The sequence below is a fragment of the Ursus americanus genome, chromosome 24, assembly GCF_024610735.1.
Source record: "Ursus americanus isolate L20-20 chromosome 24, mUrsAme1.1.p, whole genome shotgun sequence".
NCBI classification, from domain to species: domain Eukaryota; kingdom Metazoa; phylum Chordata; class Mammalia; order Carnivora; family Ursidae; genus Ursus; species Ursus americanus.
The window spans coordinates 21,231,036-21,258,136 of NC_142150.1; the positions used below are offsets into that span (position 1 = coordinate 21,231,036).

Sequence of the window (27,101 nt, forward strand, 5' to 3'; positions counted from 1 at the left end):
CAACTGCTCTGAGCCTGCCATGCCTTGAGAAGACCAGACCACATGGAGTGCCCTGGATAATGAGAGAGAGAAGCCAAGGAACAGACGACACCAGAAATGTCAATGAAGAAGCCATCTTAGAAGTGGATCATCAGCCCCACTTGCCCCAGTTCATGCCAGTGAATGAGAGATGAACCATCCAGCCAAGCCCTTCCACATTCCTTACCTACAAAATGACAACAGAAACAAAATGATTGGTTTAAACTACTAAGTTTGGTGGTAATTTGTTATAGAGCAATATATAACCAGAATAATCACTTCTTCGGACAATTCATGCAGAACTTCTTAAAGTCTCTCCAAGGCATGATACATATTTCCATCCACTGTCCTTGTACCTGCTACTTTCTCTAACTGAGATACCCTTCCCATTCCTCTGCACGACTCAAGTTTGCTTTTTTCCTGGACAACCTAAGTAGCATAATGTCGGGCTAGATCTTTTTTTAATCTTCCCAGTCCATGTAGAATGGTTCCCCTCTCAGATTCATTCAACAAATATTTAGTAAGCCCCTAGGATGTGCCAGACGCTGAGGATTCCACAGTGAAGCATACTCCCAGCGGGCTCTGCGCTTTCCACGTCCATGTCAAGGACCCTGCATTCTGTTTGAAATGGCTTCTACCTTTCTCTGACAATGAACCGTCCCCAGGTAGAGGCCCTATGTTTCTCTCGCTACCTCCTGAGGACCTAACAGAGTGCTGGCACATGGTAGATGCTCAGTAGAGTCCAACCCAATGAGCAAATTAACTATGACCTTTAGTTGGAGTTTGTTTGAGCAATTGACTTTAGGTTTGGCTGACTCAGTCCCAACTGATTTTTGCCAAACCCAGCTTCCTCAAGTGGAAATATTGTCAAAAGCCTGAAATGACAATGGTGGGAATAAAGCTGAATAGCAAATTTCCTGGTTTGGGTTCCCTTCAAATGCAAATCACAAATGCAGCAACACTAAGAACCCAAGGATGGAAATTCTACAGAAAGAGCATCCGGCAAAGTCCAGAAATGCACAAGGAAATCTTTCATTTTGGAGGTGAAGGTGTGGATGAGCAGATGAACCACTCATTCCACTCTGGACATAAGGTATATCCTTGAATCTCCCAATTCATCTCGCTCTCTCTCCTGGGGGTAACAAACATAAAAGGATGGGGAGAGCTCAAACTGTGAAGGTTTTGTTGTTGTTGTTGTGTTTTCCTTGACTACAAAGCCAGATGAGCCAGAGAACTCGCTCTTAAATCAAAGTCAAAGTCACGTGCTGTTGCCTGGGGGTTGATTCCAGGGGAAGATACATCAAGATGGAAAAACAAGATCTGCTATTAAGTGGTTACTCTTTTTGTGCTCCTCAGTAGTGCTGCTGAGGAGCCATGCGGACAGTTTGGCAGGTGTTTGTCAACATGCTACAGAGCGTGCAAGAGCTTAGAGGAACCACAAGCAGTTTGTCCTTTATCTCAACCAGGGATGATTTTGCCTCCTTCCCAGATAGGACATTTGGCAAGGACTGGAGTCATTTTGGTTGTCACATTGGGTGAGGGTGGGGGTTTGCTGGAATCCAGTGGGCAGAGGTCAGGGATGCTGCTAACATCCTACAGGGCCCTGGACGACCCCCACTACAAGGAACCATCTGGCTCAAATTGTCAGCAGTGCCCAAGGGGAGGACCCCCAGCCCGGAGCATTGGTTTCAGACCTCGTTGTACATCGGGATCACCCAGAAGCCTTGTGAAAATACAGATGGCTGATTTGGTGGCTCTGGAGCAGGGCTCACACAATTTGCATTTCTAGCTAATTCCCAGGGGAAACTGATGCTGCCCCTGGGACCACACTTTGAGAACCCCTGGTTCATAGCCTCCATGCCCTGTGTGGGAGAAGCTGAGAACAGGTGCCTCTCACTGAGTCATGGTGGGAAAATCAGGGAAGGAAGCCTCCATGAAGGCCTTTTTGGGGAACTTTCTGACCTCCCGATAGGAATCCTCTCCCTGGGTCAGTGAACTTCATACCAGCTCATTCCAAACACTTACTCTGAGATGGAACAGATAAAACAACACAACAACAACAGGCCTGAAAGAAAAAGAGCAACCCGAAGAGGGGAAGGGAATGAGCCACAACCTGGGTCAAGTGCTCGGCCCATTCCATGGAAGGACTCCTGCAGCAGATAACAATAGCTCCAGTTCTCCGGAGGGGCAGCCAGACCAACAAAAGCTCAATTAGTTAAGTCTTGGCAAATAAAGACAACAAACAGTTCAGCAAGAATAAGTTCAGGCCAGGCTTGGCGGGCACCCAGGCCCGATACTGTACCCCTGCCAGGCTTGGTGAAAGGGTGGCTTTGAAGACTTCTGAAAAGGGTCCATGTCTCAAACAATTCTGGCTTTTGTTCGGCTGCTCCGTCTTTCTCTTCGCTCCTTCACTCACGGTGAAGGGCATATTCACAAGCGTCAGGCTTCTGCCCTCCTGAGGGTTTGCCAGGTCCCTTTCCCTCTTCCCAAGATGGTACAAGAAGTCCATTGCCCACTTCTGCTGTCACCCACGGAGGCCAACCATGGATGGGATGTCAGGGACGGGAGACTCAGAGAAACGAGCTTTCTAGTTTAAAACTTCTATTTCCAAGAAAACAGAGAACAGAGGCTGCTTGCGCTTAGAGACGCTACTTCCATTTGGAATGTGTTTTTACAAGTGAGGAAATGAAATCATTTGGTGGACTTGGTAAGCACCTTAAAACCTTGCAGAACATAGTGTGGGGTCCACATTCCTCAGGGCTACCTGTGTCCCCTAGGACATGGCTAGTGGCATTATGAAGTCATTATTACTTTATTATTCCCATGTAGCGGCCAGGGGCAGGCTGTCGCCAAATGTGCCACTTTGGCATATGGATTATTTTAAATGAAAATTACTTAAGAAACAGCCAGTGTGAGCACACTCAGATCCTCCCGTGTCCCCCAGAAAGCAGGAAAGGAATCGCCCGTGTGAAAAATACTCTCTCTATACTAAGAAGTAAAAAGATATTTTTATCACCAAAGAGGGATTTTTAAGCCCAGGAAGCTGTAGAAACACCCCTTGTTCCTTTTTTTCATAATTTGCTACCTTAGCCCAAATTTCGCTTAGAATTCCTTACTAATGAAAGCTCCCGAACAACCATTTTTATTATCCTGTCAATTCCTCACAAATGTATTGTCTCTTTGTCTACAATGTATCAAAACTACCTGTCTTGATCATTTCTTTAGGTCTTACTTTTATTATGGGACCTCTGTGTGCACATAATAAACTTTTGGGTTTTTCTCCTGTTAAGCTGTCTCATGCAAATTTAATTTTCAGTCCAGCTGAAAGACCTTGAGGGGTAGAGGAAGAATTTTTCTTTGCTTTCATTCCTGTTAGAGATGAGCAAATAGAGGCAATGAAAAACTAAGTCATAGAGCTAGAAGGTGACTGATGTCTCTGACGTGGGGATAGAGATTTTACTGCCTCCGTAGAAAAATGTGGTATGCCTCCGGGCAATTCTAGAACTGTTGTTTGCTAGGTGAATAGTCTACAACCTGTGGAGTGCCCTATAGCCATGGTGTGCTCTCAAGCAAAGATCTCTGCTTCAGGCAAAAACGTTGCTGGATACTAACTTTTACCACCAGTGGGTGAGGTCCTGCTCGCAGGAATTTTGTGTTCCAACTATAGCCTGGCTGCTGGTCTCAACAGTTTGGGGCGAGGAGGAATGTCGGGTTCTCCTGAGGGATCACGGAAGGCACGGGGAGCACACAAAGGGCCAAAGGGCCTTCCAACAACAAAAAAGCCAACAGACCCAGTTTACTTGTGAAATTTCATCTCACTGGGGAATTTCTGTGTTTGACTTTAGTGATCACCAAGGTCACTTCTCCTCTCCACGCCAGTGTCCCAGCAGGAGCAATGGCAGCTCTGCTGATGAATCTACCCAAGGGCGCATGGTGAATGGTTTATGTAAGGTATGTAACATCTGGAACAGCAGCCTGTTATTCCTCTGCTCTCTCCATTATACCCTTCAGCGCCCTGTGGTCGGTAGATCAGTGGCATGCGCCACGTGGAGTGTCTGGATCCAGTGGATTTGGTAATATTTCCAGAATCCCAGAATCTTAGCATCCAGAGAAATATCACCTTGTTTCATCCCCTACCTTCTAGAAGGCTAGAGTGAAAGCCGCAGTTACATCATAGATGTGTTCTTGAGCCCGCAGTCAGAGGTATGAGCTCTACGCGATGCAGCATTGGATATCCAGTCAGCAAAATTTTGAGTCCCACTGTCAGACAGACACTGCCATGGATGACAGAGTCCAGTATGATGGGATTCTCTGGGCAACAGTCCTACAGGGGCTTAAGGTCAATGAGACGAAGTCATCAGCTCCCGGAAAGCATCAAGGAAGACACAGGAAGTAAATGTGGAGAAAGAGAGTTGAGAGGGAATTGTGGGGGGGGTCCTGAAGATCAGGTCAGGCGGGCTTGACTTTACTCAGGAGACAGTGGGGAGAAGCGGGGGGCACTGGAGCTTCCTAAGTGGATTTTTGACATGATGGAGTTCTGCTTTGGGAAAAGGAGCTGGGCCTGGTGGGCAGATTTGGGGGCTGACACCAGGTGGCAGTCATGACAGCTAAGCGAATACTGTAGCCATCAAGACAAAAAACTAAGGTGCTGAACCAGAAATTTTACACCTAGGATGTATTGTATAGAAGTGAACACATAGATCCGTAAAAAGGCTGTGCATCAATGTTCCTAGTAGTTTTGTCCATGTGCATAGGGGAATAGGTAAACAAATTATGGTTTATTCATACAATGAAATGCTACTTGGCAATACTAAAAAATTAACTACTGGTGGATGACACACATGGAGGAATCTCACAGACATTATCCTGAGTGAAAAAAGCCAGAGACAAGTGATTACATATTGTATGATTCCATTTATATGAACTTCTAGAACAGCTACACTAATCTGAGAACAAAAATCAGAACAGCGAGTTGCTTTGGGGGAACAGAGAGGTTGGTCAGGGACACAAAGAAACTGGGAGATAAAAATGTTCTAGATCATGATAGAAGCATGAGTTAAATGGATAGCTCCATTTTTCGAATTGTACGGCAAAGATTTGTGCCATGTAAATTTTGCATACATCTTACCTTTCTTAGAAAATAGTTGTAAAAATATAGTAACAATAATTGAGTGGGGGATGGAGGATGGCATAATACTGATAATTGTAGAAAGTGAGTGATAGGTACAGGAAGTTCATTATACTGTTCTGTGTATTTTGTACATGTTTGAGATTTTTCCAATAATAAAGTGTTAAAAATAAATAATGAGCCTGGATCAGGAGGAGGAGGAAAGCCAGGACACTTGAAAGAGACTTTGGAGGTGATCTTGAAGTCTCCGGTCAACTATTTGGAGGCAGGGGGCAGTTTTCAAAGGTAAACACTGAACGTCATGTAAAGTTTTGGTGGCAGAGCCTTTAACAAAGTGAGAAACAGGTTTCAGAGGGCGTGGCAGGTTCAGGGTAAGAATATCCTGATTCTGAAATGCTGGTGGGACGAGCAGATGGGGATAAAGGCAGAAAGATGGAAGGACAGGAGAATAGCATCCTGCCTTGAATGTCCTGTAGGACCAAGGGACACTTCAGTTGCTGCAATGAATTGTCCCACGGGCCTTTACATCACTAAGCTACTTACAAGTAGCAGATGAGTCAGAAGCCCCCATAAGTGTCTACACTGGATGCGGATGGTGTGCCAAGCCCTGTATCCCACTGAGGCTACAGCCTTGTGAGAGAGACCTGTGAATAAATATAAATTCAATATAACATGGTTAATGCAATGATAAAGGTATGAAAAGCATGCTGGAGAAGCCCAGAGTAGGGGCTCGTGGCCCAGCCCAGTTGCGAGATAAAGGACAGACTTAAACCGCTGTTATTCTTTGAAGACGACCCCTGAGCTCAGATGGAGGCCCCGGCCAGCTGGTGCTTCTGCAGTTTGCAAACTTCCTGGATGCTTAGGAAGCACGATGCTGAGAGTCTTAAACTTCCAGATACAGACCACTAGGGCAAGAATTCATACAATCATAGAATTCTGGGGGCGAAATGGACCCTGAATTAAATTCAAAGATTAGGCACTGACTACATCAAAGACATTGTGCTAGGTGCTATAGAGGGGTTCAAAAGTGAGACAAAATACAGTGCCTGACTTTAAGGAGCTCCCATGGAGACAGAGAAACACTGGCTTCCCCCTGCACCTGCTTTTCTACCCCCCTTTCAATGGATTGAATTCTGGCTACAAGGTACTCAAGAGTAGACAGAAGCCACTGCTTCCCTGAGTGTGGACCTAGTGCTATACACTAGAGGCTAGAAGCCGTAGCTCCTGCGTGTGAGCCTAACGCAATACGCTGTAAAATTCAACCTTGGACAAACGGCACCATTGGCTTGCTCCTATAGGAAGCCAATCTTGTCATCAATAAGGCCCTTTACATAGTCACTGGTTTGTGATTAAACACATTTTTAAAATGCAATTAGTTATGGGCCAGAGCTACAGAAGCCTTTGAATCATAATTGCCTGATTGTTTCCAGAAAATTAATCAAGAGAACAATAATGTCCAGCTGGCTCCGCAAGCCTCACCACCAACACACACCCTAATTCCTGCAGCTGCCCAAGGTTAAAGGGACTTCTTGCTGAGGGGGCCTCTCTCCACCTCTCCAACCTTCAGCGTGTCAAAATATATATGGGATTATGTCAGTCCCTGGCTCCTAATCCCTCAGAAGTTCCCCGTGGTCCTTGAAACGGCTTTTGGCATGGCCTGTGAAGCTGTTCGTGCCTTGACCTCTGTCTCCTGTCCACCCTCGTGGACCCTTGCTCATTGTGTCCTTTCAGATCATGGAACCTCAGTAGCGCATCCCATGAGCCACCCCATCACTCACTCATCTGTTCTTTCGCCCATTCATTGATTCATTCTGTGAATATTTCATGTGACTCGATGAGGCGTCAGCCCCAGTGCTAGACAGTGGGGATTACGTGATCAACTGGGGAGTCCAGGAGCCATAACGCTGAGAGAAGATATTAATCAGATTATCACACATGTACATGACTGCACGGTGTGAACATACAAAGAGTTGAAGAAAGAACATTCCGGGCCAAGGAAACAGCAAGGGCAATGGTGTCGGGGGAGAAGAGCCTGGCAGAGTTGAGAAACTGACACCCAACAGCCTGGTGAAGGAGGAGGACCAGGAACTGCATTGAGGTGAGAGAAATAGCAAAGGGCCAAATCAGGCAGTAACTTGTAGGCTGCGGTAAGGCATTTGAACTTTCTTCAGAAGGTGGTATTTCAAGTAGGGGAGCGTGACACCACCATCTATGATGTCAAAGAGTTGCTGGGGGCTACTGGGTGGAGAAAGAATCCAAGGGAAGCAAACCAGGGGACTGAGGGCCTGTTCGGAGGTTACTACGGATCCCAGGCCAGTGGAGAGGTCAACCTGCCAGGGGAGGGTGCAGGTCGCCTGCACCGGAGCGTTCCCTCGGGGTTGGCCTTGCAGTACTAGAAAGTCCCGGGCAAACAGGGAGAGATCGGGAACCCCCCCTTGCCCACCCAGGCAGCACAGGATGATGTCACAAATGCCAGGATGCTAAGTGGAAGGGTGTGGATGGTCTAGAGATGGAGCACTTTTGTTGGTGGACTGGACAAAAGGCTAAAGCAGAAGAAAGACTTTCAAGTTCTGGCATTTGCAACCAGGTGGGAAAGCCTTCTATTGAGAAGGAACAGACTGTCTCATTTTTCTGCCTCAGGCTTTTCTGGGCAGAAAGCAAGCTGACCAAGAAAAACAGAGGGAAAGAAGCCACCTTTTCACTGCCCAGTAACTTTCAGGATTTTAGGCAAATTAATGCCTTACTAGGGCCAACGTCATGGTCAGCCAGGAGTTTCCTTTGTGTCCTATTTTCAAGGTCAAAAAAGTGTATAAACTTGATGAAGATCTTCGCAAAATCCCTGCCAATTAAAAGAGAGGTGAGGGGGCAAACAGAAGGAGATCACATGATCACCATGATGGTGGGTAAAGCCAATGCCTCATTATGCTCACGGAATAAGTGAAAGCCACTGCGAATGCATCACTTGGCGGGGAGCTGATGTCTCCCTGATGAGCGGGCCGTGTGGTGCGATGAGCAAAGACTTTGGGCTTCAAACCTGCCTCAGTCACTTGCCAATGACATGACCTTGGCCAAGCTACCTAACCCCACGAGCCTCTAGTTCCTTGCCTGTGAAAGGAGGACAAAACCTACCTTACAAGATTCTGATGAAAATCAGAGAGAAGGCACACCCTTGCTGCTGTGTAACAGGCTTTCAGTAAGGGTTCCTGCTTCTGCCTGTCTGCCTTACTCTTCATCTGCACAAGGACGGTCTCCGTTACACCTGCCTCAAGGATTGCTGTGGGCATCAAATGAGACGATCTATGTCAGGGCTGACCATGGCTCCTGGCACACTGTCGGAAGTAAATAATCATTGACTACTTGCTATTATTAATAGTAGGAGAAGCTGCTACTGGCTCTCCCCACTCTCCCATTCACTTCCACTCGTGACAATATATGTGTGTGTGGATCAAGGGGACCCTCAACTTGCACACAAGTTAGGCTGCAAAGGTAGCATGTACAGTGAAAGTCACAGTTTTCAAAATTTCCCTTGAAAATACACTTCAGTCCCCAAAAGATACTGTGTATTTGGTTTTCTACACAAGTCAATATCTCTGTATAAATGTGTCATGCATTCAGCAGCTTACAGTACCTAACGGAAGTTCTAAATGCAAATTTCACTTTTACAGTGTTGCGCGGGATTTTAACATTTTGCCAAGCACACGCAGTTGAATTCCTATGGGTTAAGTCACGTGTGCTGTGATTCCACTGTGATTATCAAGAGTGAGAGTCTCTTTGCAAAGCCAGTGCTTTTCTACCAAAGCTTAAAGGACAGTGGAGGTAGTAAAGCTCAAGAGACAATAGATGTAGTATTTCCTAATGACATCACAGTCACAATTAAAAATGTACATAAGCAAATCATTCTGCTAACTAAATACAAAAAACAGCTATATCCATCAGCATTGGTTGAGCAACGTGTATTGATCAATAATAAATCAATGTGTAATATACACCGGACACTGTGCTAAATGCTTTCTCTGCATTTTCCAGAAGCAGCACAGCCCTCTGGTTAATGCTCTTGAATTAATTGCTTGGGTTCCAATCCTGACTCCGCTATTCTGAACCTTAGTTTTCTCATCTACAGTATGGGAATAATAACAGTATCTGACTCGTTGGGTTAATATAATGGATTAGTAATCAATGCAGAGTGCCTTGAATAATATCTTCAGGTTAAACTGGTTCACCTGAGTTGTTCTGATTTATGTCTGTGCCTCAAGGTTATTGACCAACAAACAGGTCAAGGCAGCCCAGAAGTGTCAGGAAAATATCTGAGTTTTTATGTAAGTGTTCTTAGTATTTTCCCCAAATCTACATGCTGTGGTCATTAGAGAGTTGAACCAGAAACTTGAAGAGTCCAGCTGAAATCGTGCTTTGCCTTGAAAACTCATGTGACGTTAAGCGGGCCATTTCCCACCAGCAGCCTCAGTCTGGTTTTTTCTCATTAGAGTCAGTTCTCTGTTGATACCCTTTTAAGACTGATACCCTTTGTGATTCTTGAATTGGATTTCTGAGAATGTTCTGGTGCCCGAGACACCCCCTGACCCATCGGGCTTCACTTTGTATGTTGCTGATGGAACTAACCCTCCATGTTCCCGTAGATAGGAAGAGAGGTAAGGAAAGTACCCTTAAGCTAGAAAAACTGCACATGAGCTCCTCACTGGTTGGTAAGGAAGGAGTTGTTTGTATACATTGGGTTATAATGATGGCTGTATTTGTTTTCCTCATCATAAGATGTTCAAGGAATACCTTTGAGTCCAAACAAGTCAAAAGGGGAAGGCATTTTTTGGCTTTGGCAACCTAACACACCATTTGGTCCCAAAGACGGCGTGTACTTTCATATGACCCAGAGGTGTGAGATTAGCCAGGCAGCTGGGGTTACTTCTATCAGGTTCTTCCTCCTTACCTTCCTCTCTCTTCCAAACCTTATCAGCAACCTACCTTAAGTAGGTATTTTGGTACCTAGGATTCCAAGAACTGCACCAAGCTTCCACCCTGATGATTTAGGTTTTCAGAGCCAAACCAACAGGATATAACTTGTTCTGTTCCCACTCCGCCAAAAGAATAAAAGAAAATTTGCCAACTGTGGTTTGCATGTGACCACAGTAATGCCAAAGAGAAGAGACATGATGGAAAGGAAAAGACAACAAACCTGCAGCTGCCATGTCTACCCATACAGCGTGTGTGCCCATGCGCGGAGTACGCACCCTTCCCTTCCCTCCCTCCCTCCCTCCTCCCCTTCCCCCCCCACACCAGTCTCCATTAGAACTTCCCGCATATGAGGCCCAAAAACATAGGAGATAATCCAATTCAGTGCCATTAGTTTCTGAAAAAGGACATCTCTCAATTTCTGCCAAAGAAAACAAGACATCTCTCCTCCTCAACTCCTTGTCTAGTGCCACATCAGTCACCCTCTTTCCCAAACTTTAAACTCTAGACTCAATCCTGTTTGTGATGATGACAACAGTTTGCAAATTCGAATTTCAAGTGGGTTATTCATGAATCAGTAAAAACAAAATGATGAACTGAGCGTTCTGCTTCTAAATGACATCTGAGTACCTTGGTCCATGGAGGGTCTTATGATCTAAACTATACAGGGTATAGCAATTAAATGAAATTCAGATTATAAACATTAATCTTCCATTGCTTTTTTCCCACATAAGTATAGGGTTTTTAAAAAGACTAAAACAGTGACTATTGGCTATAAATAATGTTAAAAATTAACATTAAAAATTATACCTGTGATGTCAATTTTTTTTTCATAAGAAATATTAACTTGGGGAGAGGAAGCAGTGTTATGTGCCTGAAAGATAACAATATTCAAAACCTTGGTACCAGTCAGCTCTGCAAAAATCGGTTGTATGACCTCAGTTAAAATATAATTTCTTTGGGCTTTCTTTGCCCTTTATTCATTCGTAAATGAAAGATTTGGGCTGGATAGTTTCCAAATTTACTTTAAAAATCTAAATTATGATAACTCTATTTTAATTATAACTGATGCCTTCCTCATTGCCTTTTGCCCTCAGTAATTGCCACTTAAACTAATCCTGACCCTATCCCAGACATTGATTAAAATTCTTTTTTGCTAAATCATCCTTTGGGGTATAATATCAATAGGAAAAACTCTGGGAGTTCAGGCCAGCTGAATATGAAAAGCCCTTCCTCATGACATCCTCCCAAGATCAGAGAGCTTCTCGCAGCTTCTGGGGAGGGCACCTTGGTTTAAGTAATCATCCCTGCATTGATCTTGATGAGCTGATAGTGAAATGTGTACAGAGGAGTTTCAGGCCCCTCCTTCCCCTGATGTGCAGGGTTGCAAGGGAGAGAGAGAGAGAGAGACTGCCAACCGTCCAGAGATACAGAGAAAGCAGTAGACACATAGGAGATATTGACCTGCCCTGCAAAACTCGATGACAAGTTTTCCAAACCTAAGTGGCAACTTTCTACTTCTTTTTAATAAAGAACTATTGTCAGCTTTCCAACATGTCTTCAACTGGCAGCTGCTGGCCTGGTATTAAATGAACCAAATATACTGCGTGTCTCTCAGAATATATTTTTAATCTACAAGCTTTAAAACCCTATGAATAAGAGACTATTTCTCAGAAGCTGCTCTCAGAAGGAATTTGCTGTATCCGTAGCAATATATTTTAATATGATAAACAACTTTTTTCCTAATGTTGTAAGTAATTTATGCTCATTATAGAAAAAATTTTATTTTATTATTTTTTTTAAAGATTTTATTTATTTATTTATTCAACAGAGATAGAGACAGCCAGCGAGAGAGGGAACACAAGCAGGGGAGTGGGAGAGGAAGAAGCAGGCTCATAGCAGAGGAGCCTGATGTGGGGCTTGATCCCATAATGCTGGGATCACGCCCTGAGCCGAAGGCAGACGCCCAACCGCTGTGCCACCCAGGCACCCCATATAGAAAAAATTTTAAATACAGAAAAGTATGGAGAAGGAAAATTAAAATTGCATGTACCCAGAATTCTGGGTTGTTTTTTTTTTTTTAACAATTTGATGTGAGTGCATGCACATCCGTGTATTAGTTATGCGCATTTTTACATCTATTTTTATAGTTGAGATCGCGCTGGAGCTGTAGTTCTCAGTGATGCAGTGATGATACATCCATCCATCTCCTTCAGAACACCACATCAAGCAGAGATTTGAATTCAGTTCTGTCCAACTTATAAAGTACATATGTCAAAGCTCTAGACTATGTGAACGACTTTTCCTATACTTACACATATTAAGTTCTCAAAAAATGCTTCTGAAGTTAATGAAATAACCAAAATGCAAAAGTTTCATAAACAAAAGAGAGAAGGGAGCAGAACTCTTTAGGATGGTGCCAAAGGGTTGAATGGAGCAAGGGACTTGGTGACTTACCCCAAAGTCTGCATTCTAACCCTAGCCCCTGCTGTGATCTGAGGGCAGGTGCTCTTGTCTCCATGGCTTCTTCACTCATCTCCTGTTACCTTGTTCCTTCTAATTGCCTTGAAGCTATTTCCCTAGAAGACTGGTCAGGGGTCCATATCTGGCTTCCTCTGATTAGTCTCAAGTTAGCAGTAGGGACAAAAATTAGGGAAGCTGTCAGTAATTAATCAAGTCTTGGCTAGTTGGGGTCAATTGTCACAGAAGTTACTGTTCAACTTCCTGGATTGTCATCAGAGATAGCGATCTGGCTTCCTGCAAGTCTGACTTACAGCGGGCTGGCTTCCTGGTTTGTTTATTGTAGATAAGGGGGTTGGTTTACTGGGCAGGTTGCTGCAGCTTGTGAGCCAAGTTCTATTTTTACATATGGTCTGGGTATTGTCTGTTTGTATATTCAATCTCCATCTAGCAGAGAAATACGCTGAAAGAGGTTATGGAGACAGGAGCAAAACAAAAGAGATTAGAGTGATGAGAGTTGGGTGGGGGAAACCTACTTTAGAAGAAGTAGTCAGGGAAGGCATCTCTAAGGAGGTGACAACTACGCAGATATCTTAAAGATGAGAAAAGGCTAGCCATTTTAGGGGCAGACAGAGACCATTCCAGGCAAAAGGGCAGAGAAAATACTCTGCACCAGAAAGAGCATAGGATGTTCAAAGACACGAGTAAAGATCAGTGCAACTGGGTAGAAGTAAGTACGGGAGCGGGCATGAGATGAGGTTTGAGAAGTAGGCAAGATTCAGAGGGGACAGAGCTGTGAATGCCGTAGGGGAGAATAGATTCTGTGGGTGTAGGGAGCTTAAGCGAGAGAAAATTAAGGAAGGTGTGCAGTAGTCCAGGTGAAGGGTGGTGGTGCAGTGGTCTGGATGAAGACAGTGGGAAATAGAGATGAAGAGAAGGGGTAAGTTCCTTGAGATGTCCTGAAGAAACAACAAAGAGGACTTGCTTACAGCCTGAAGAAGATGGAGGCAGTGAGGGATGGGGATAAAGGGAGGAAAGAGAATTTCAGTGATCGTGGCATTTCCTGGAATGGGAATACTTGATCAAGAAGAAATAGGTTTTGGTGGGTGGGGGGAATCTGATCCCAAAGTTACTGGTTGGTTTAGCTGAAAACAAATCAACAACAAAAAAGTGGAATCGCTTGACATCGAGTGGTCCAATGACCTGATCTATCAGCCACACTCGAAGTATCCCGTATCATCCTACACAGGTGTGGTCCTTTCCTGCTTATAGTCTAGTGGAGATGGAGAGAAGTGGCCAGTATCAGGTGAGCTAGCAGTCGGTAAGAATGAAAACTCTCTCAGCTCTCGACCTTGCTTTCTACTTCATGGACAGAACTAAAGCCATCAGGAGAAACCTGTCAGATTCCCACCACAGCGTCTGCCAACTGCTGGCATCTAGACCCGTGTCTTGTGCCCTCTGTCCTGTTACCACTGGAGAGTTGTTTGTGCTCCATTCTGAAGCCAGTTCCTCCACTGTGCTCCCCATCCCATCTTTTCTCACCCATTCAAGGACATTGATCCAGTAATTCTCTTCTGTCATTACTGGGCTAGTCTCATCGACAACCAAACCCACTGCTCTTGCTTCCGTCATCAACAAATAATTGGAAAATCAATTTTAAAATATTTGTTTCACTTTGACTCTATGTCCCCTGTCAGCTGATGTTCTGGTTCATTGCTCTTATTTTCAGGAAAACTTCTTAAGAGAGTTGTCTCTTTTTGATGTCCACAATTCCACTCCCCATTCCCTTTATTTTTTTCCTGTGCTCATCTGTATTGAGATACAATTTACATACTGTAAACTGTATCCTTTCTAACTGCACATTTTTATGAGTTTTGACAATGCATATAGTCACGTAGCCAACACCTAAGTCAAAAATATTTAACATACCCATTGCCTCAAAAACTTCCTTTGTGCCCCTGTCTGGTCAATCCCTTCTCTCCATTCCCCTCTATAGTGACCACTGATCTGATATTTGTCCCTATATTTTTACCCTTCCCAGAATGTCATATAAGTGGATTCGTGCAGTCCTACAACCCTCTTTCTGTGTACGGTGTTCTTCTCTTAGGACGATGCTTTCGAGAGCCAACCATGTTGTTGCACATAACGTCAGCTTGTTCCTTGCTGGGAGTATTCACGTGTATGGCTGTACCACAATTTGTTTGTCCGTTAACCAGTTAATAGACATGTGGATTGTTTCCTGGTTTGGGCAATTGTGAATAAAGCTTACACAAGCATTTACATTTGCAGGTCTTTGCAAACATTCCTTCCTGTCTGTGGCTTGCATTTTTATATGTTTAACACTATACTTTCAAAGAGAAAAAAATTTTTAATTTGGATGAAGCCCAATTTATCCATTTTTTATAGTTTGTGTTTTTTGTTGTAGCTAAGAAATCTTTGTGTAACTCAACATCACAAGGATCTCATGCTTTCTTCTAAAAATGTTATAGCTTTAAGTCTGACTTTTGTCTGTGGTCCCCTCAAAATTAGTTCTTGTATATGGAACACAGTGAAGTGGAAGTTCAGTGTGTTTGCATGTGGCTGCCCAGTAGGTCCTGAAGTGTATATTTGAGAAGGTTATTCTTTCTGCACAGAGTACTTTGACATCTTTGTAAAAATAGATTTTACATAAGTATATGAGTCTACTTCTGGACCCTCTATTCTGTTCTTTTTCCCATATATCTATCTTTGCTGGGAACATATTGTTTTAATTACTGTAGCTTGATAGAAAGTCTTAAAATTAAGTAATGTGAGTCCTCCAGTTTTGTTCTCCCCCTGCCCCCCCCCCCCGGTTTTGTTCTTTTCTTTAAAATTGTTTCAGCAATTCTATGTCTTTTGCTACTTAATATACAATTTAGAATCACATTGTCTTTTTATATAAAAATAGCCTGCTGGGATTCTGATTGGGATTACATTGAATTTTGTAGATCAAATTAAAGAGAACTGCTATTGTAATCATAATGAGATTTCCAGTTCACAAGCATGATAAGGCTCTGCATTTATCTAGGATCTCATATAATTTCTCTCAGAAATGTTTTGTAATTTGCAGCATACAAATCTTGCACACATTTTGTTCGATACAGTCCTAAGTAGCTCATGTTTGCTGATGTTACCATAAATAGGATTGTGTTTCCATTTCCATTTTCAGTTGTTCTTTGCTGGTACTTAAAAATTAAATTGAGTTTTATATGTTGATCTTGTATCTTACGACCTTGTTAAACTTACTCATCAGTTTTTTGGCTTTTTTGGTTAGATTTCTTATGCTTTTCTACATCCATAATCATGTTGTCTGCAAACAAAGATAGCTTTATTTCTTTCCTTCCAATTGGTATGCATTTTATATGTTTTTTATTGCCTTATTTCACTGCTTCAGTCTACTAGTAAAATGTTAAGTAACAGAACTGAGAGTAAACATCCTTGCCCTGGTTCTTTATCTATTAAAAATCCTGAGTTATTTATGAAAATCCTTCCCCACCCCCAAGTTCCATGCTCAGATGGTCTTCCTGGTGAAATCTACCCAATATTTAAGGAAGAAATGAAACCAATTTTACACAAACCTTAAAACATTGAACATTGAACATTAAGTATGGTGCTGTCTCTAGGTACTCCGTAGTTAAAGAAGTTTCCTTCTGTTCTTAGTTTGCAGAGCCTTTTAAAAATAATTTCATCACGGGGCGCCTGGGTGGCTCTGTCGTTAGGCATCTGCCTTTGGCTCAGGTCATGATCCCAGCATTCTGGGATCGAGCCCCGCATCATCGGGCTCCCGGCTCAGCGGGAAGCCTGTTTCTCCCTCTCCCACTCCCCCTGCTTGTGTTCCCTCTCTCGCTGCCTCTCTCTGTGTCAAATAAATAAATAAAATCTTAAAAAAAAATTTCATCCATTATTTTTCTACATCAATTGAGATGATCCTATGATTTCTTATTTTTAGTTTGTTAATTAATTACTTGATTCAAAAAAGAGATTGTTGAGCCAAACTTGCATACCTGGGATAAATCTAACTTGGTAACAATGTATTTATTATCTTTTTACATGTTCTGGATATGACTTTCTAAAATTCTGTTGAGGATTTTTGTGTTCCTTTGATCTGTAATTTTCTTTTCTTACAATTTTTTTCTTCCTGGTTTTGGTTATCTGGAGAATTCTGGGCTTCATAAATGACTTCAGATGTGTTCTTCTTCTAATTTCTGCAAATATTCATAAAAAATGGTTTAATTTCTTCCTTAAATGTTTAGGAGATTTTACCAATAAAACCATCTGATCTTGGAGTCTCTTTGGGAAAGGTTTTAACGATGAATTCAGATTCTTTTAGGTATATCCCTATGCAGATTACGTGTTTCTTCTTAAGTAATCTATGGTAGATTATATCTTTTGAGGAATTTATCAATTTCATCCAACTTAGAGAAAATCAACAAACTCAAAATTTGTTTCTTTGAAAAGATGAACAAAATTGACACACCTCTAGCTACAATGATCAAGAAGAAAAATGAGGAAAGACTCAAATTATTAAAGTCAGGAATGAAAGAGGAGATCCAGAATAGCAGGACAATCTTATAAAAGAACACAGGCGGCCCAATTTCCAGACTTACAGAAACTACAGTAAACAAGCCCGTGTGGTACTGGCATAAGGTTAGATATATAAATCAATGGAATAGAATTGAGGGTCCAGAAATGGAACTTCACATTTATGGTCAGTTGATTTTCAACAAGGGTGAAGACAAATCAATTACGAAAGAATAGTCTTTTCGACAAATATTCTTAGAACAACTGGATATTCACTTGCCAAAGATTGAAAAATCAATGGTCCAAATGGATCCTTATCTTTTACCTTACACAAAAAACAACTGAAAATGGGTCATAGATCTAAACATGCAAAGTCTAAACTACAGACCTCAAAAACTATACAACACTTAGATAAAAATATAGAGTAAATTTTCATGAACTTGGGTTAAATGATAGTTTTTTAAAATAACACCAAAAGTACAAGCATCAACAACAAAACAGATAAATTGGACTTCATCTCAACTAAAAACTTCTGTGCTTCATAGGTCACTGGGAAAAAAGTGAAAAGATAATCCACAGAAGGAGAGAAAATATTTACAAAACAAAAGCTGACAAGGGACATGTACCTGAACATAAAGAACTCTTACAACTCAGCAATAAAAAGACAAATAACCCAATTAAGAAATGGACAAAGAGTTTGAATAGACATCTCTCTAAAGAAGATATTCCAATAGCCAATAAACACATGAAAAGATGCTCAGCATCATTAGTCATTAGGGAAGTTCAAAGAGAAACTGCAATGAGGTGCCCCTCACATCCACTAGGATAGTTATAATCAAAGAGACAAGTAGTAACACGTGTTGGTGAGGATGGAGCGATATTGGAATCCACATACATTACTGGTAGGAATGTAAAATGATGCACCCACTGTGGAAAACAGTTTGGCACTTCCTCAGTAGGTTAAACATAGTTACTGTATGACCCTACTATATGGTACTCAAAGGTGCATACCCAAGAGAATTGAAAACATATGTCCAAACAGAAGCTTGAGCACAAATGCTCCTATCAGCATTTTTCATAGCGTAAAGTGGAAACAACCCAAATGTCCATCAACAGATGAATGGATAAACAAAATACTGTATAGCCATACTCTGGAATACGGTTCAACAATAAAAAGGAAGAATGTACCGATGCATGCTACGACTTGGATGAACCTTGAAAATACCACGTTAACTGAGGAAGCCAGTCACAAACGACCACATTTTGTATGATTCTGTTTATATGAAATATCCAGAATAGGCCAACTATAGAGGTATAAAATAGATTAGGGGTGGCCAGGGTCTGGAAGGGGAAGGATCACCAGGGTAGGAATGGACTGACTACTAATGGGCACAGGGTTTCTTTTGATGGAAATGTTCGAAAAGTAGATTACCGTGATGATTGTGCAGCTCTTTGCATAGACCAAAAGCCACTGCATTTTAGATGGGTCAATTACATACGATAGTATGCGAATAGCTCAATCAGTTTTAAAAAAATCATTCTTGACTCCTTTCTTTCCCAATCCATGTCCAGCATATAAGGAAATCCTGTTGGCTCGTGAACCTTTGAAATACACCCTGAGTCCAACTACCTCTTGCTCTTCCACCTCCCCTTCCTGGTCTAAGCTGCATCGTCTCTCATGAGCTTCTGCAGGAGCTCCTAAGAGATCTCTTTGCTTTATCCTTGTCCTCCTACAATCTCGGCACAACAGGCGGCATGAGCCTTTTAAAATCTAGGTCAGATGATGGCCCCGCTCCGCTCAAAGCCATGCAATGATTAACAAAATCCAGCAGGGGGGAAACTATGGGTCCAACCCATCTAGTACTTCGACACATAACCCGTAAGAGAAAGAAAAGGATGAGGAGGACACACAGGCTAAAAGTGACTTAAGAAACACACTAGGATTAAACTCTCGAGACCAGGAGTGCAAGCATAGAGAAACCCGGCAAGCGATCAACAGAAAAGTCAGGAGGGTGGTCGCAGTGGCACAGGGGCAGGGAATGCTGATTGGGACAGGGCCCGGGGAAGCGCTTCCGAGGAGACCGGTGAAGGTCGTTCTTGACCTGGAAGGTGGTTAAAAGAGTACAGACCTCATAATAATTCACCAAGCTATACGTTTGTTTTGTGTGGGATGCTGTGTCTTTTATTCACAATGAAAAGGTGAAGAACACAAACTCCGTATGGTTCTGCATATTCATAAAAAGCCAAAGTCTTCAAAGAGTTCACAAGGCTGCACAGGACCTGACCCATGGCTGCCTCTAGAATCATTCCTCGCTTCCCCTTTGCTCCTCCGTGCCCACCTTTCCTCACAACACTCCAGCCAGCGTCATCTCCCTGCCTTTTTTTTTTTTTAAAGATTTTATTTTTATTTATTCAACAGAGATAGAGACAGCCAGCGAGAGAGGGAAGACAAGCAGGGGGAGTGGGAGAGGAAGAAGCAGGCTCATAGCGGAAGAGCCTGATGTGGGGCTCGATCCCGGATCGCCGGGATCACGCCCTGAGCTGAAGGCAGACACTTAACCGCTGTGCCACCCAGGTGCCCCTTCTCCCTGCCTTTTCTTGAACATTCCAGGTGTGTTGCTCCAGCTCTTCCCTCTGCCAACACATCCCTCTGGCTAATCCCCAGCCCCGTCAAGTCTGCTCAGATCTCACATTCTGGAGGAGGAGTGCTTGGCAGCCTGGTTTCTGTAGCCATCTGCCTTCCTAGCTTTACCCTCTCGTTTTACTCTTTTCCACAATCTCTATCACCTTCTATTGTCAGATAGGCTTCACCTATTTTCTCTGCCCATCTTTCTGGTCTGTCACTCCTCCAGGACGTAAGCGCCGTTAAAGCTTTACCCACAGATGCATCTTACATGATCAGGTAAGGCTGAGTCAAGGCCTGAGTGACCCGACTGGTAAAGGGACACCGAGCCACTTCCATATTTACACAGCAAAGAAGAAGAAGCCAATGGAACCAGCCTTCCATGATCCTTGTCCCCATAGACCAAAGAGGACTGATGACTCTGAAGGGAGTTGTGGGATACCCCGTTGCAGAGGACCTGATTCTAGACTGCCCCCAAGTGGTTTTCTATTCTGCCGCTCTATTCTAAAGGGGGTACGGCAGGAAGCCCCATATGTCATTAGAACCTAGGAGGTGATAAGATCTCCATGACAGGAAATAGAAAGGTGAGGGTAGATGGCCTCTGAGCAGCTCTTTGAAAGCCTCACGTGTTCTTGTGTTCCGGGAGGACCACAGGGCACTCTGTCAAGACCCGGAGAAGCCATGGTTGGTGCGTGTACATGCATGGGCTCTGTGGATGCACGCAAAGCTGCCCGGGCGCCATGCAGAGCTGTTCCCTGCAGGCAGGCATTCAATAAATATTATTGCATGAATATGCTAATAGCGAAAACCCACCCAGCTGGATTGACCTATGAGGAGAGAGAACAGGAGTTGCGAATACATCTTTTTTGTAAATTCTGCCTTTTAAAAGCAACAGTGTGGTTCGGAGTGAGGAGCGTGTGCTCTGGTGTCTATTCAGGTTCTCAATGCGGCCTGGCCACGGGGCAGCTGGACAAGCCTGGGCAAATAGCTGTTGTAGGAGCGACTGCTACGATCTTTATGAACTCATGTATTATATTTGAATATAAGATTTTACATTTGAAAAGATTCCTTGGTGCATTTGCTTTCTTTCCACCCCCACCCTCTACCCCATGCTTGCAATGGTGCCCCACAGCCCTTGTGAAAATGCCCGGTCTTGCATTGTACTGGAGATTTGACTGTTGTTATGTCTGGTAAGTTATGCAGATAATAGAACCACCTCATGGAAGATGGAGAAAAGAAAAGAAAAATCACTCCTATCTAACCAGGTCAGCGTAGTGGCTGCAGGCATTTTAATATCATTTTTTCCAGCACTTTCCTCATATATATTTCTTTAAGACCTAATATGTGTGCTGTTATTTCTCTCCATTTTCAGAAGAGGAAACAGTAACACAGAGAGGCTTCGTAGCGTGCCCAGGACCACACCTCGTCAGAGCTGGAATTGGAAGCTATGGGGTCACTGCCGGTATGTGTCCTGCTATCATGGCAAGTGAACAAGTTCACAATCTCGAGGGCTGTCTTAGTCCGTTTGGGTTGCTCTAACAAAATACACCAGGTGGATGGTTGCTAAACAGCAGACATTTTTGCCCCGTTCTGGAGGCTGGAAGGCTGAGATCAGGGTGCCGGCATGGTTGGGTTCTGGTGAGAACCCTCTTCTGGGTTGTGGACTGCCAACTTCTCATTGTATTCTCAGGTGGCAGAAAGGGAGAGCTAGCTCTCTGGGGTGTCTTCCATAAAAGCACTACTCCCATTCTCAAGGGCTCCACCCTCATGACCCAGGCACCTCCCCAACTCTCCATCTCCTGATACCATCACATTGGGGGTAGGATTTCAACATACTAACTTGGAGTGGGGACACTGTTGGAGGAGGTCATGGAGAGGGCATGACTGCAGGTAGACCTGTGAGCTGGACCTGAGCAATCAGAGGCTTCTTAGCCCCTTCCCTGGACTTGTCGTGTATATTCTGCCCAACAGTCTAGGAGCTGTTTCAAGGACACAGCCTTGAGATAGGGTGATGTGTTATTGAGACCATCTGAATTGCCTGCAAGACTGAATCCCATTAAGGCTTCTGTATAAACTTTTAAGATTCTGTCAGGCAGGTGCAGAGAGCTACTCGTCTTGCAGCCCCCCAAAACGACCTCATTCACAAGTTCCCTTGCGTATTAAACCTGTCACCTACCAATTTGGAGGGGTCTGCCTCTTTCTTCCATCTCTCCCTGTGCTCTGTGGACAAGAACCAGTTTTTAATTTTACCCAGGAAACTCCTGAGGTTGGGAACCAACAGACACAAACATTCAGATTAGAGCAAAGGCAAGAATGCCCTTCATGTAAGAAACATGGTCATAAGTATTCATTTTAATGTCCATCAAGTGGTTATATCATGGGCTCCTTAATCACTTCCCCTACTTTGGAATGCTTACATTGTTTTAAAATTTTCACTTTCATAAGCAAGGTGAGATAAATATCTCTGCACACAAAGTCTTTTCTGTGGTTAGGATTATTTCCCAGAAGTGAAGGTACAAGGTCAAAGCTAGGAACATGTACTTGGCTCTGGATCCTATCACCCAGTGGTTTTCCAAACTGGTCCACTTCCTGTCAGTAGCCAGCAGCTTCCTGACTGGGCTTGGATGTTTTTCTCCACTGGGGGCTGGGTGGGTCCCAGAAAGCTCTATTTTTACCAACCCTCCTGGTGATTCTAATGCTGGCCAATTGTGGGAATGCTTGACCTCTCCAGTGTCTTCCTTTTCCAAGCAAACATTTTGGATTTTCTATGAGTTAACTCTTTGCCACTTCCTTCAAAAACAAATCCATGAGAGTACCTCCAATTAAACAGACGTGGTTGCAAATGCTCATTCATTCAATGAATTCAATAAATGCATATGGGTGCTGACCTAGGTGCTGGACACGCAGGGGTGTACAAGACAATGTTCCCACTCCCACAGGGGTCACATTAAGGTGTGACATGGAAGATAGTACACAAGAAAAGAAATAAGAGAAGCAGGTGAATTCAGAGAGTGAAATATGCTGTGGAAATACCAAAATGGAATAACGTGATAGACAGCAGTGTGGGGACATGGGGGCATGTACTTTACACAGGGTGGTCAGAGGGGATACTCTGTGGAAGGAATGATGTGTCGATCTGCCAGGAAGCATTCCAGGCAGGAAAAACTGCAGGCTTGAAGTGTCGGAACAACAGAAGAAAAAGCCAGCTTCTCTGTAGCTAGGAGAGTAAGGGAAGGGAGGCTGGGTCGGATTATGGAGGCCCTGAAGGTCTTGGTAAGGAGTGATGGCCCTTGCACCCTGGTCTGACTGAAGCAAGGGAATGATGCGCCAAGATGCACAGCGTTAAAAGGTCCCTGGAGCCCATGGTGGCAGGAGGGAGTGGACGGGGCCAGCGGCAATTAAGAGCTTATCCAAGAAGCTCCTGCAATCCAGGCAGGAGCAGCTGGTGGTTCGTCCTAGAGTAATGGTACTTGGGATGCAGAGAAGTGTAGAGGCCCCAGCCATATCTGGAGGCGGGGGGATTGGGGCGCTCCATGCAAGAGCTAGTATCTCGTGTAGTTTGAGCGAAGAGCAGACCTTACAGGAATCCCCTAGATGAGCAGACTGAAGCAGAAGGTCTTGGGCTCTAGTTCCAGGCCCCCTGATTACCCAGCCGGGTGACCTCGGACAAGTCACTTTGTGGCTCCTGGCCTCACTTTCCAGGGTCGAAATAAACATGTAAGATCACTTCTGTTTCTAGCATTTTCCTATCAATTTTTTGGTGTAATGTTCTCTACATAGCTCTTCCTTCAGTGAGGGCTTGCTGAGTGCCTACTGTATACCAGCACTGTAGCTGGTGTCAGTGGATGAGTCCGACACTCAGTGTCCCCTGTGGAGCTGACGGGCTGGGAGAGGCAGCTGCTGGTAACAAGTATTTGTGCAAGGAACTGCGTAATAGCTATTGTGGTAAGAACTACTAGGGAGAGTGACAGGGGAGTCGCTTGACTGGAGGTAATGGAAAGGCTCCCCTAAAGAAGGGGCATTCCAGCTGAGGTGTTTGGTGTGGGCATTGTCTATTGAAGGTAAGTCAAAACCCTCCTAGGCCATGTCCTGTGAACTTGGACTCTGCAAGCCCTGGTCATCTTTATAGTCAGTGCTTGTGAGACAAGCGACCCTAGCCCAGGCCTGCCACGAGGGCCACGTGGCTCTGGTTACCTTCTCTCGTGAGGTCAGCTAGTTCTAGTTCGGCAAAGTCACACATTTTTCCTAGAATCAAACGTCATCGGGGGGCATATTCTATGGCCCGATGTCATGATACCCCAGAGTGAAGGAGGCATCTGGAGACACACCAGGCACCTCGTTCTCCTTCTCTGCCTCCACCTAGGGTTCTGAGAGGGAAGCCAGTGGCTGGGCCTCCTGGGGCCAGATTTGGACCATCCATTTGGAAAATAGGCACCGTTCCCCATTTCCAATTCCAAGGATTATGTCAGGAATGAGTCTCTTCAGTAAGAGGCAGAGAATAGCATTCCAAGTTGCACTGGTCGTTTTGGGAAGTGATGACTCGTTTCTCCATCTGCCCCCATCTCCCCACCCAACTGTCACACAAAGACACAGAAACAAGGTCTTTAACGGGGAAGGGTCTTGAAGTTAATGTCCTGTCTGCCTTGGCAGCAGGAGCCGGAAAGTGACCACACTGCTTTCTTTCTCTTTGGAGGATTCTGTACAAACTCTCACTGTGGATGGGATCGCCCACTGGCTGGGTGCAGGGCGTTAGAATCCCAGCAACACAGCTGAAGGAGAAGAAACCCTTTTTTCAGGCCTGAAACAAGGACAGCTAGGTCTCTGTCTCCAGGGCCTGCCCCCAGTGAATCAAGAAAAGACCACCCAACCCATATGAAGGGTGCCCTGTTCTCCAATTGGTTCTCTAATCAGGAATGCTGAAGTCATTTTAAAAAATCCATCATTATGGGCATCTGGGTGACTTAAAAAATCCATCATTATGGGCATCTGGGTTAAGCGACTGCCTTCGGCTCGGGTCATGATCCCGGAGTCCTGGGATCGAGTCCCACATCGGGCTCCCAGCTCAGTAGGGACTCTGCTTCTCCCTCTGACCCTCTCCCCTCTAATGCTCTTTCTCACTCTCTCTCTCTCAAATAAATACTTTTAAAAAACCATCATTATGAAATATTTCCCTAACTCTGAATAAGAGCCCGTGGCCCCCACATCCTCCCCCCACCCCCAGCAAGACAGTGCGGTGCTGTGGTCCAGTGAGCAGATTCTGATGCCGGAGTGCTTGAGTTCAAATGTTAAACCTTGTGACTTCAGGCAAATCATCCTGTAAGTTTAACATTCCATATCTTTATATAGACCTGATAAAAACACACATATCATGGGTCATTTTTTAAAAATTGAGATATATTCGAGAGATAACATTATATTAGTTTCAGGTGTACCTATCATTACCTTTTAAATCAAAGAATGAGCTCATGTAGGTAATGGGCGTAGCATAGGGAAGAGCTCAGTCACTGATGTCACGGCATAACCATGACAACGTCCACTGGAATTTCTGTTTCTGGCTGTCGCTGCGGCCCACTGGGGGCTGGTCTCGTCACTGGCTACGGAGCACATAGAAAGAGCTGCAGATGGGAAGCAGGAGATCTGCTGCCCCCTTTCTCTGTGACCTTGGCCAAGTCTTTACATCTGACGACCCAGGGCCTGCAAATGAAAGAATTCAATAAAATGGACTCTAAGATCCTAATTAGCCCTTTATCATTTCTCAGGAGGGCTCCTATTAGTCACTGGAAGGAAGGTAAAATCTCCAAATTACTGGTGTGCTTCTCAGGGCTTCCTTAGTCCTTCCAGCATCTTCATCCCACAGCACCCCCCACCCCACGCTTCCCCTGGGGCACCCGGTAGCCGGGGAACACCTGCTCATGGCAGGGTTCCACCCACGGGACATTGGTGGTATGAGCCACTCTGGAGACACTTGTCCTGGCTTTCTTTCCTTGCAGATGGGGAAACCAAGGTCCCACGATGGGAAGGGCTCTACCCACCGTCACACAGCTGTGGGTCCGAGAGCCCGGACTGGAACCTGCTTTCTCTTACGCTGTTGGCCACACCCACTGCTTCTTCTCTTCTACCGGAAAAGGAGTAGAGCGCAAGGTAAGACAAACCCTTGGACTCCTAACATGAGGAGCTTTGTGTGGAATAGAATGACCTGAGCAAAGGTAGTTGCTCCTTTGGCTCCTGAGGCCAAAACACAAAAATGGAAAGACCCGTCTAGCTTCCAGTTCTAGCCCAAGCTGGCTGTATGTTTTGAGTAAACTACTTAATTGCTCTGTGCCATTTCTCCACCTCAACCCCAGCAATTTGGAAAGCTTGACTTCCGCCCACCTTACTGATCATTATACAAAAGGGCCCGAAGGGGAGAAAGCCTTGTTTTAAACGTGAAGCCACTCAGAGGGATGGTTCAGCCCCTGACATTGATGGAGGGAATCTGTTTGAAGCTTTATGCCCAGTCCCCAGAGTTCTGTGCTCAGCTTTGGAGTTTTCTCTTCCAGTGAGTGAACAAAGCCCATTTAGAAACTCCAACCTACCCACCAGCCCCTGGGGTCTAGGCCCAACACCTGGATTTGTGCGGCCCCGAGACGAAAGTGCCTGCCGCCAGATTCAATGGGCTCGTTATGCTCAGCTAATGCCATAGCAGAACACTGTGTCTTTGAGGGCAGCAACTGGTCCTACCTGTTTAGAGTCAGCACGTTCTGTTTGCTGGGGGGTGAAGGGAGAGCAGCACACAGCACATCTCACCATCGTAAATGCCATTTCAAGTTAATTATTAGCACGTACAGTAGGACTGTAGGCAAACTCCGCACACACCAAGCGCCCTTCCCAGGGAGGCTGGCGGGCAGCGCATAAGGGGGTCATTGTGTGCGCTGGGCGAGGGAGGGAGGGAGGGGAGCCTGCGGATGCCAAGTGTGGTCTCATAGCTCACACACTCAGGAGGGGGAACACTGGGACACCGTGCCCATGCTGGCTCATTTTCCAAGACGATCTATTTACATACACTATTGACACTGGGGTACTGTTACCGATGGTGGAATTTGTGTCACTCGCTAAAAGAACCCCATCCGCCTAACCTGACATTACAGACCATCAACCAGATCCCGCACAAACACAGTCCCCATCTCTGGCCCGAACCGGTTCTTTTGTAGCCTGTCGGGGAGTCGTGCGGGCCTGTCTGCAGACTGACAGTTGGAGGGAGGGTGTTTCTAAACGCCTGAAAGACTGAAGGTGATGGCTCTTAAGCCCCAACCAGCCTCTTCTGTCTGCCAGAGACAAAGTAAGAATGCTCCCCTCCCGAGGTCTCAGTTTACAGGCTTGTCACATTGATAA

General features: G+C 44.6%; 1 long non-coding RNA gene across 1 annotated transcript in view; it reads left to right on the forward strand.

Moving 5' to 3' along the window:
• The window catches only part of LOC148107855 (uncharacterized), a 44,792-nt gene extending 18,921 nt beyond the window's left edge, over window positions 1-25,871 (forward strand). Inside the window, exons 2-3 of the long non-coding RNA XR_015721510.1 lie at window positions 21,103-21,192; window positions 25,721-25,871. This is a non-coding gene — a long non-coding RNA (uncharacterized LOC148107855). The remainder of the gene's footprint in view (window positions 1-21,102; window positions 21,193-25,720) is intronic.
• Window positions 25,872-27,101: the final 1,230 nt, after the last annotated feature.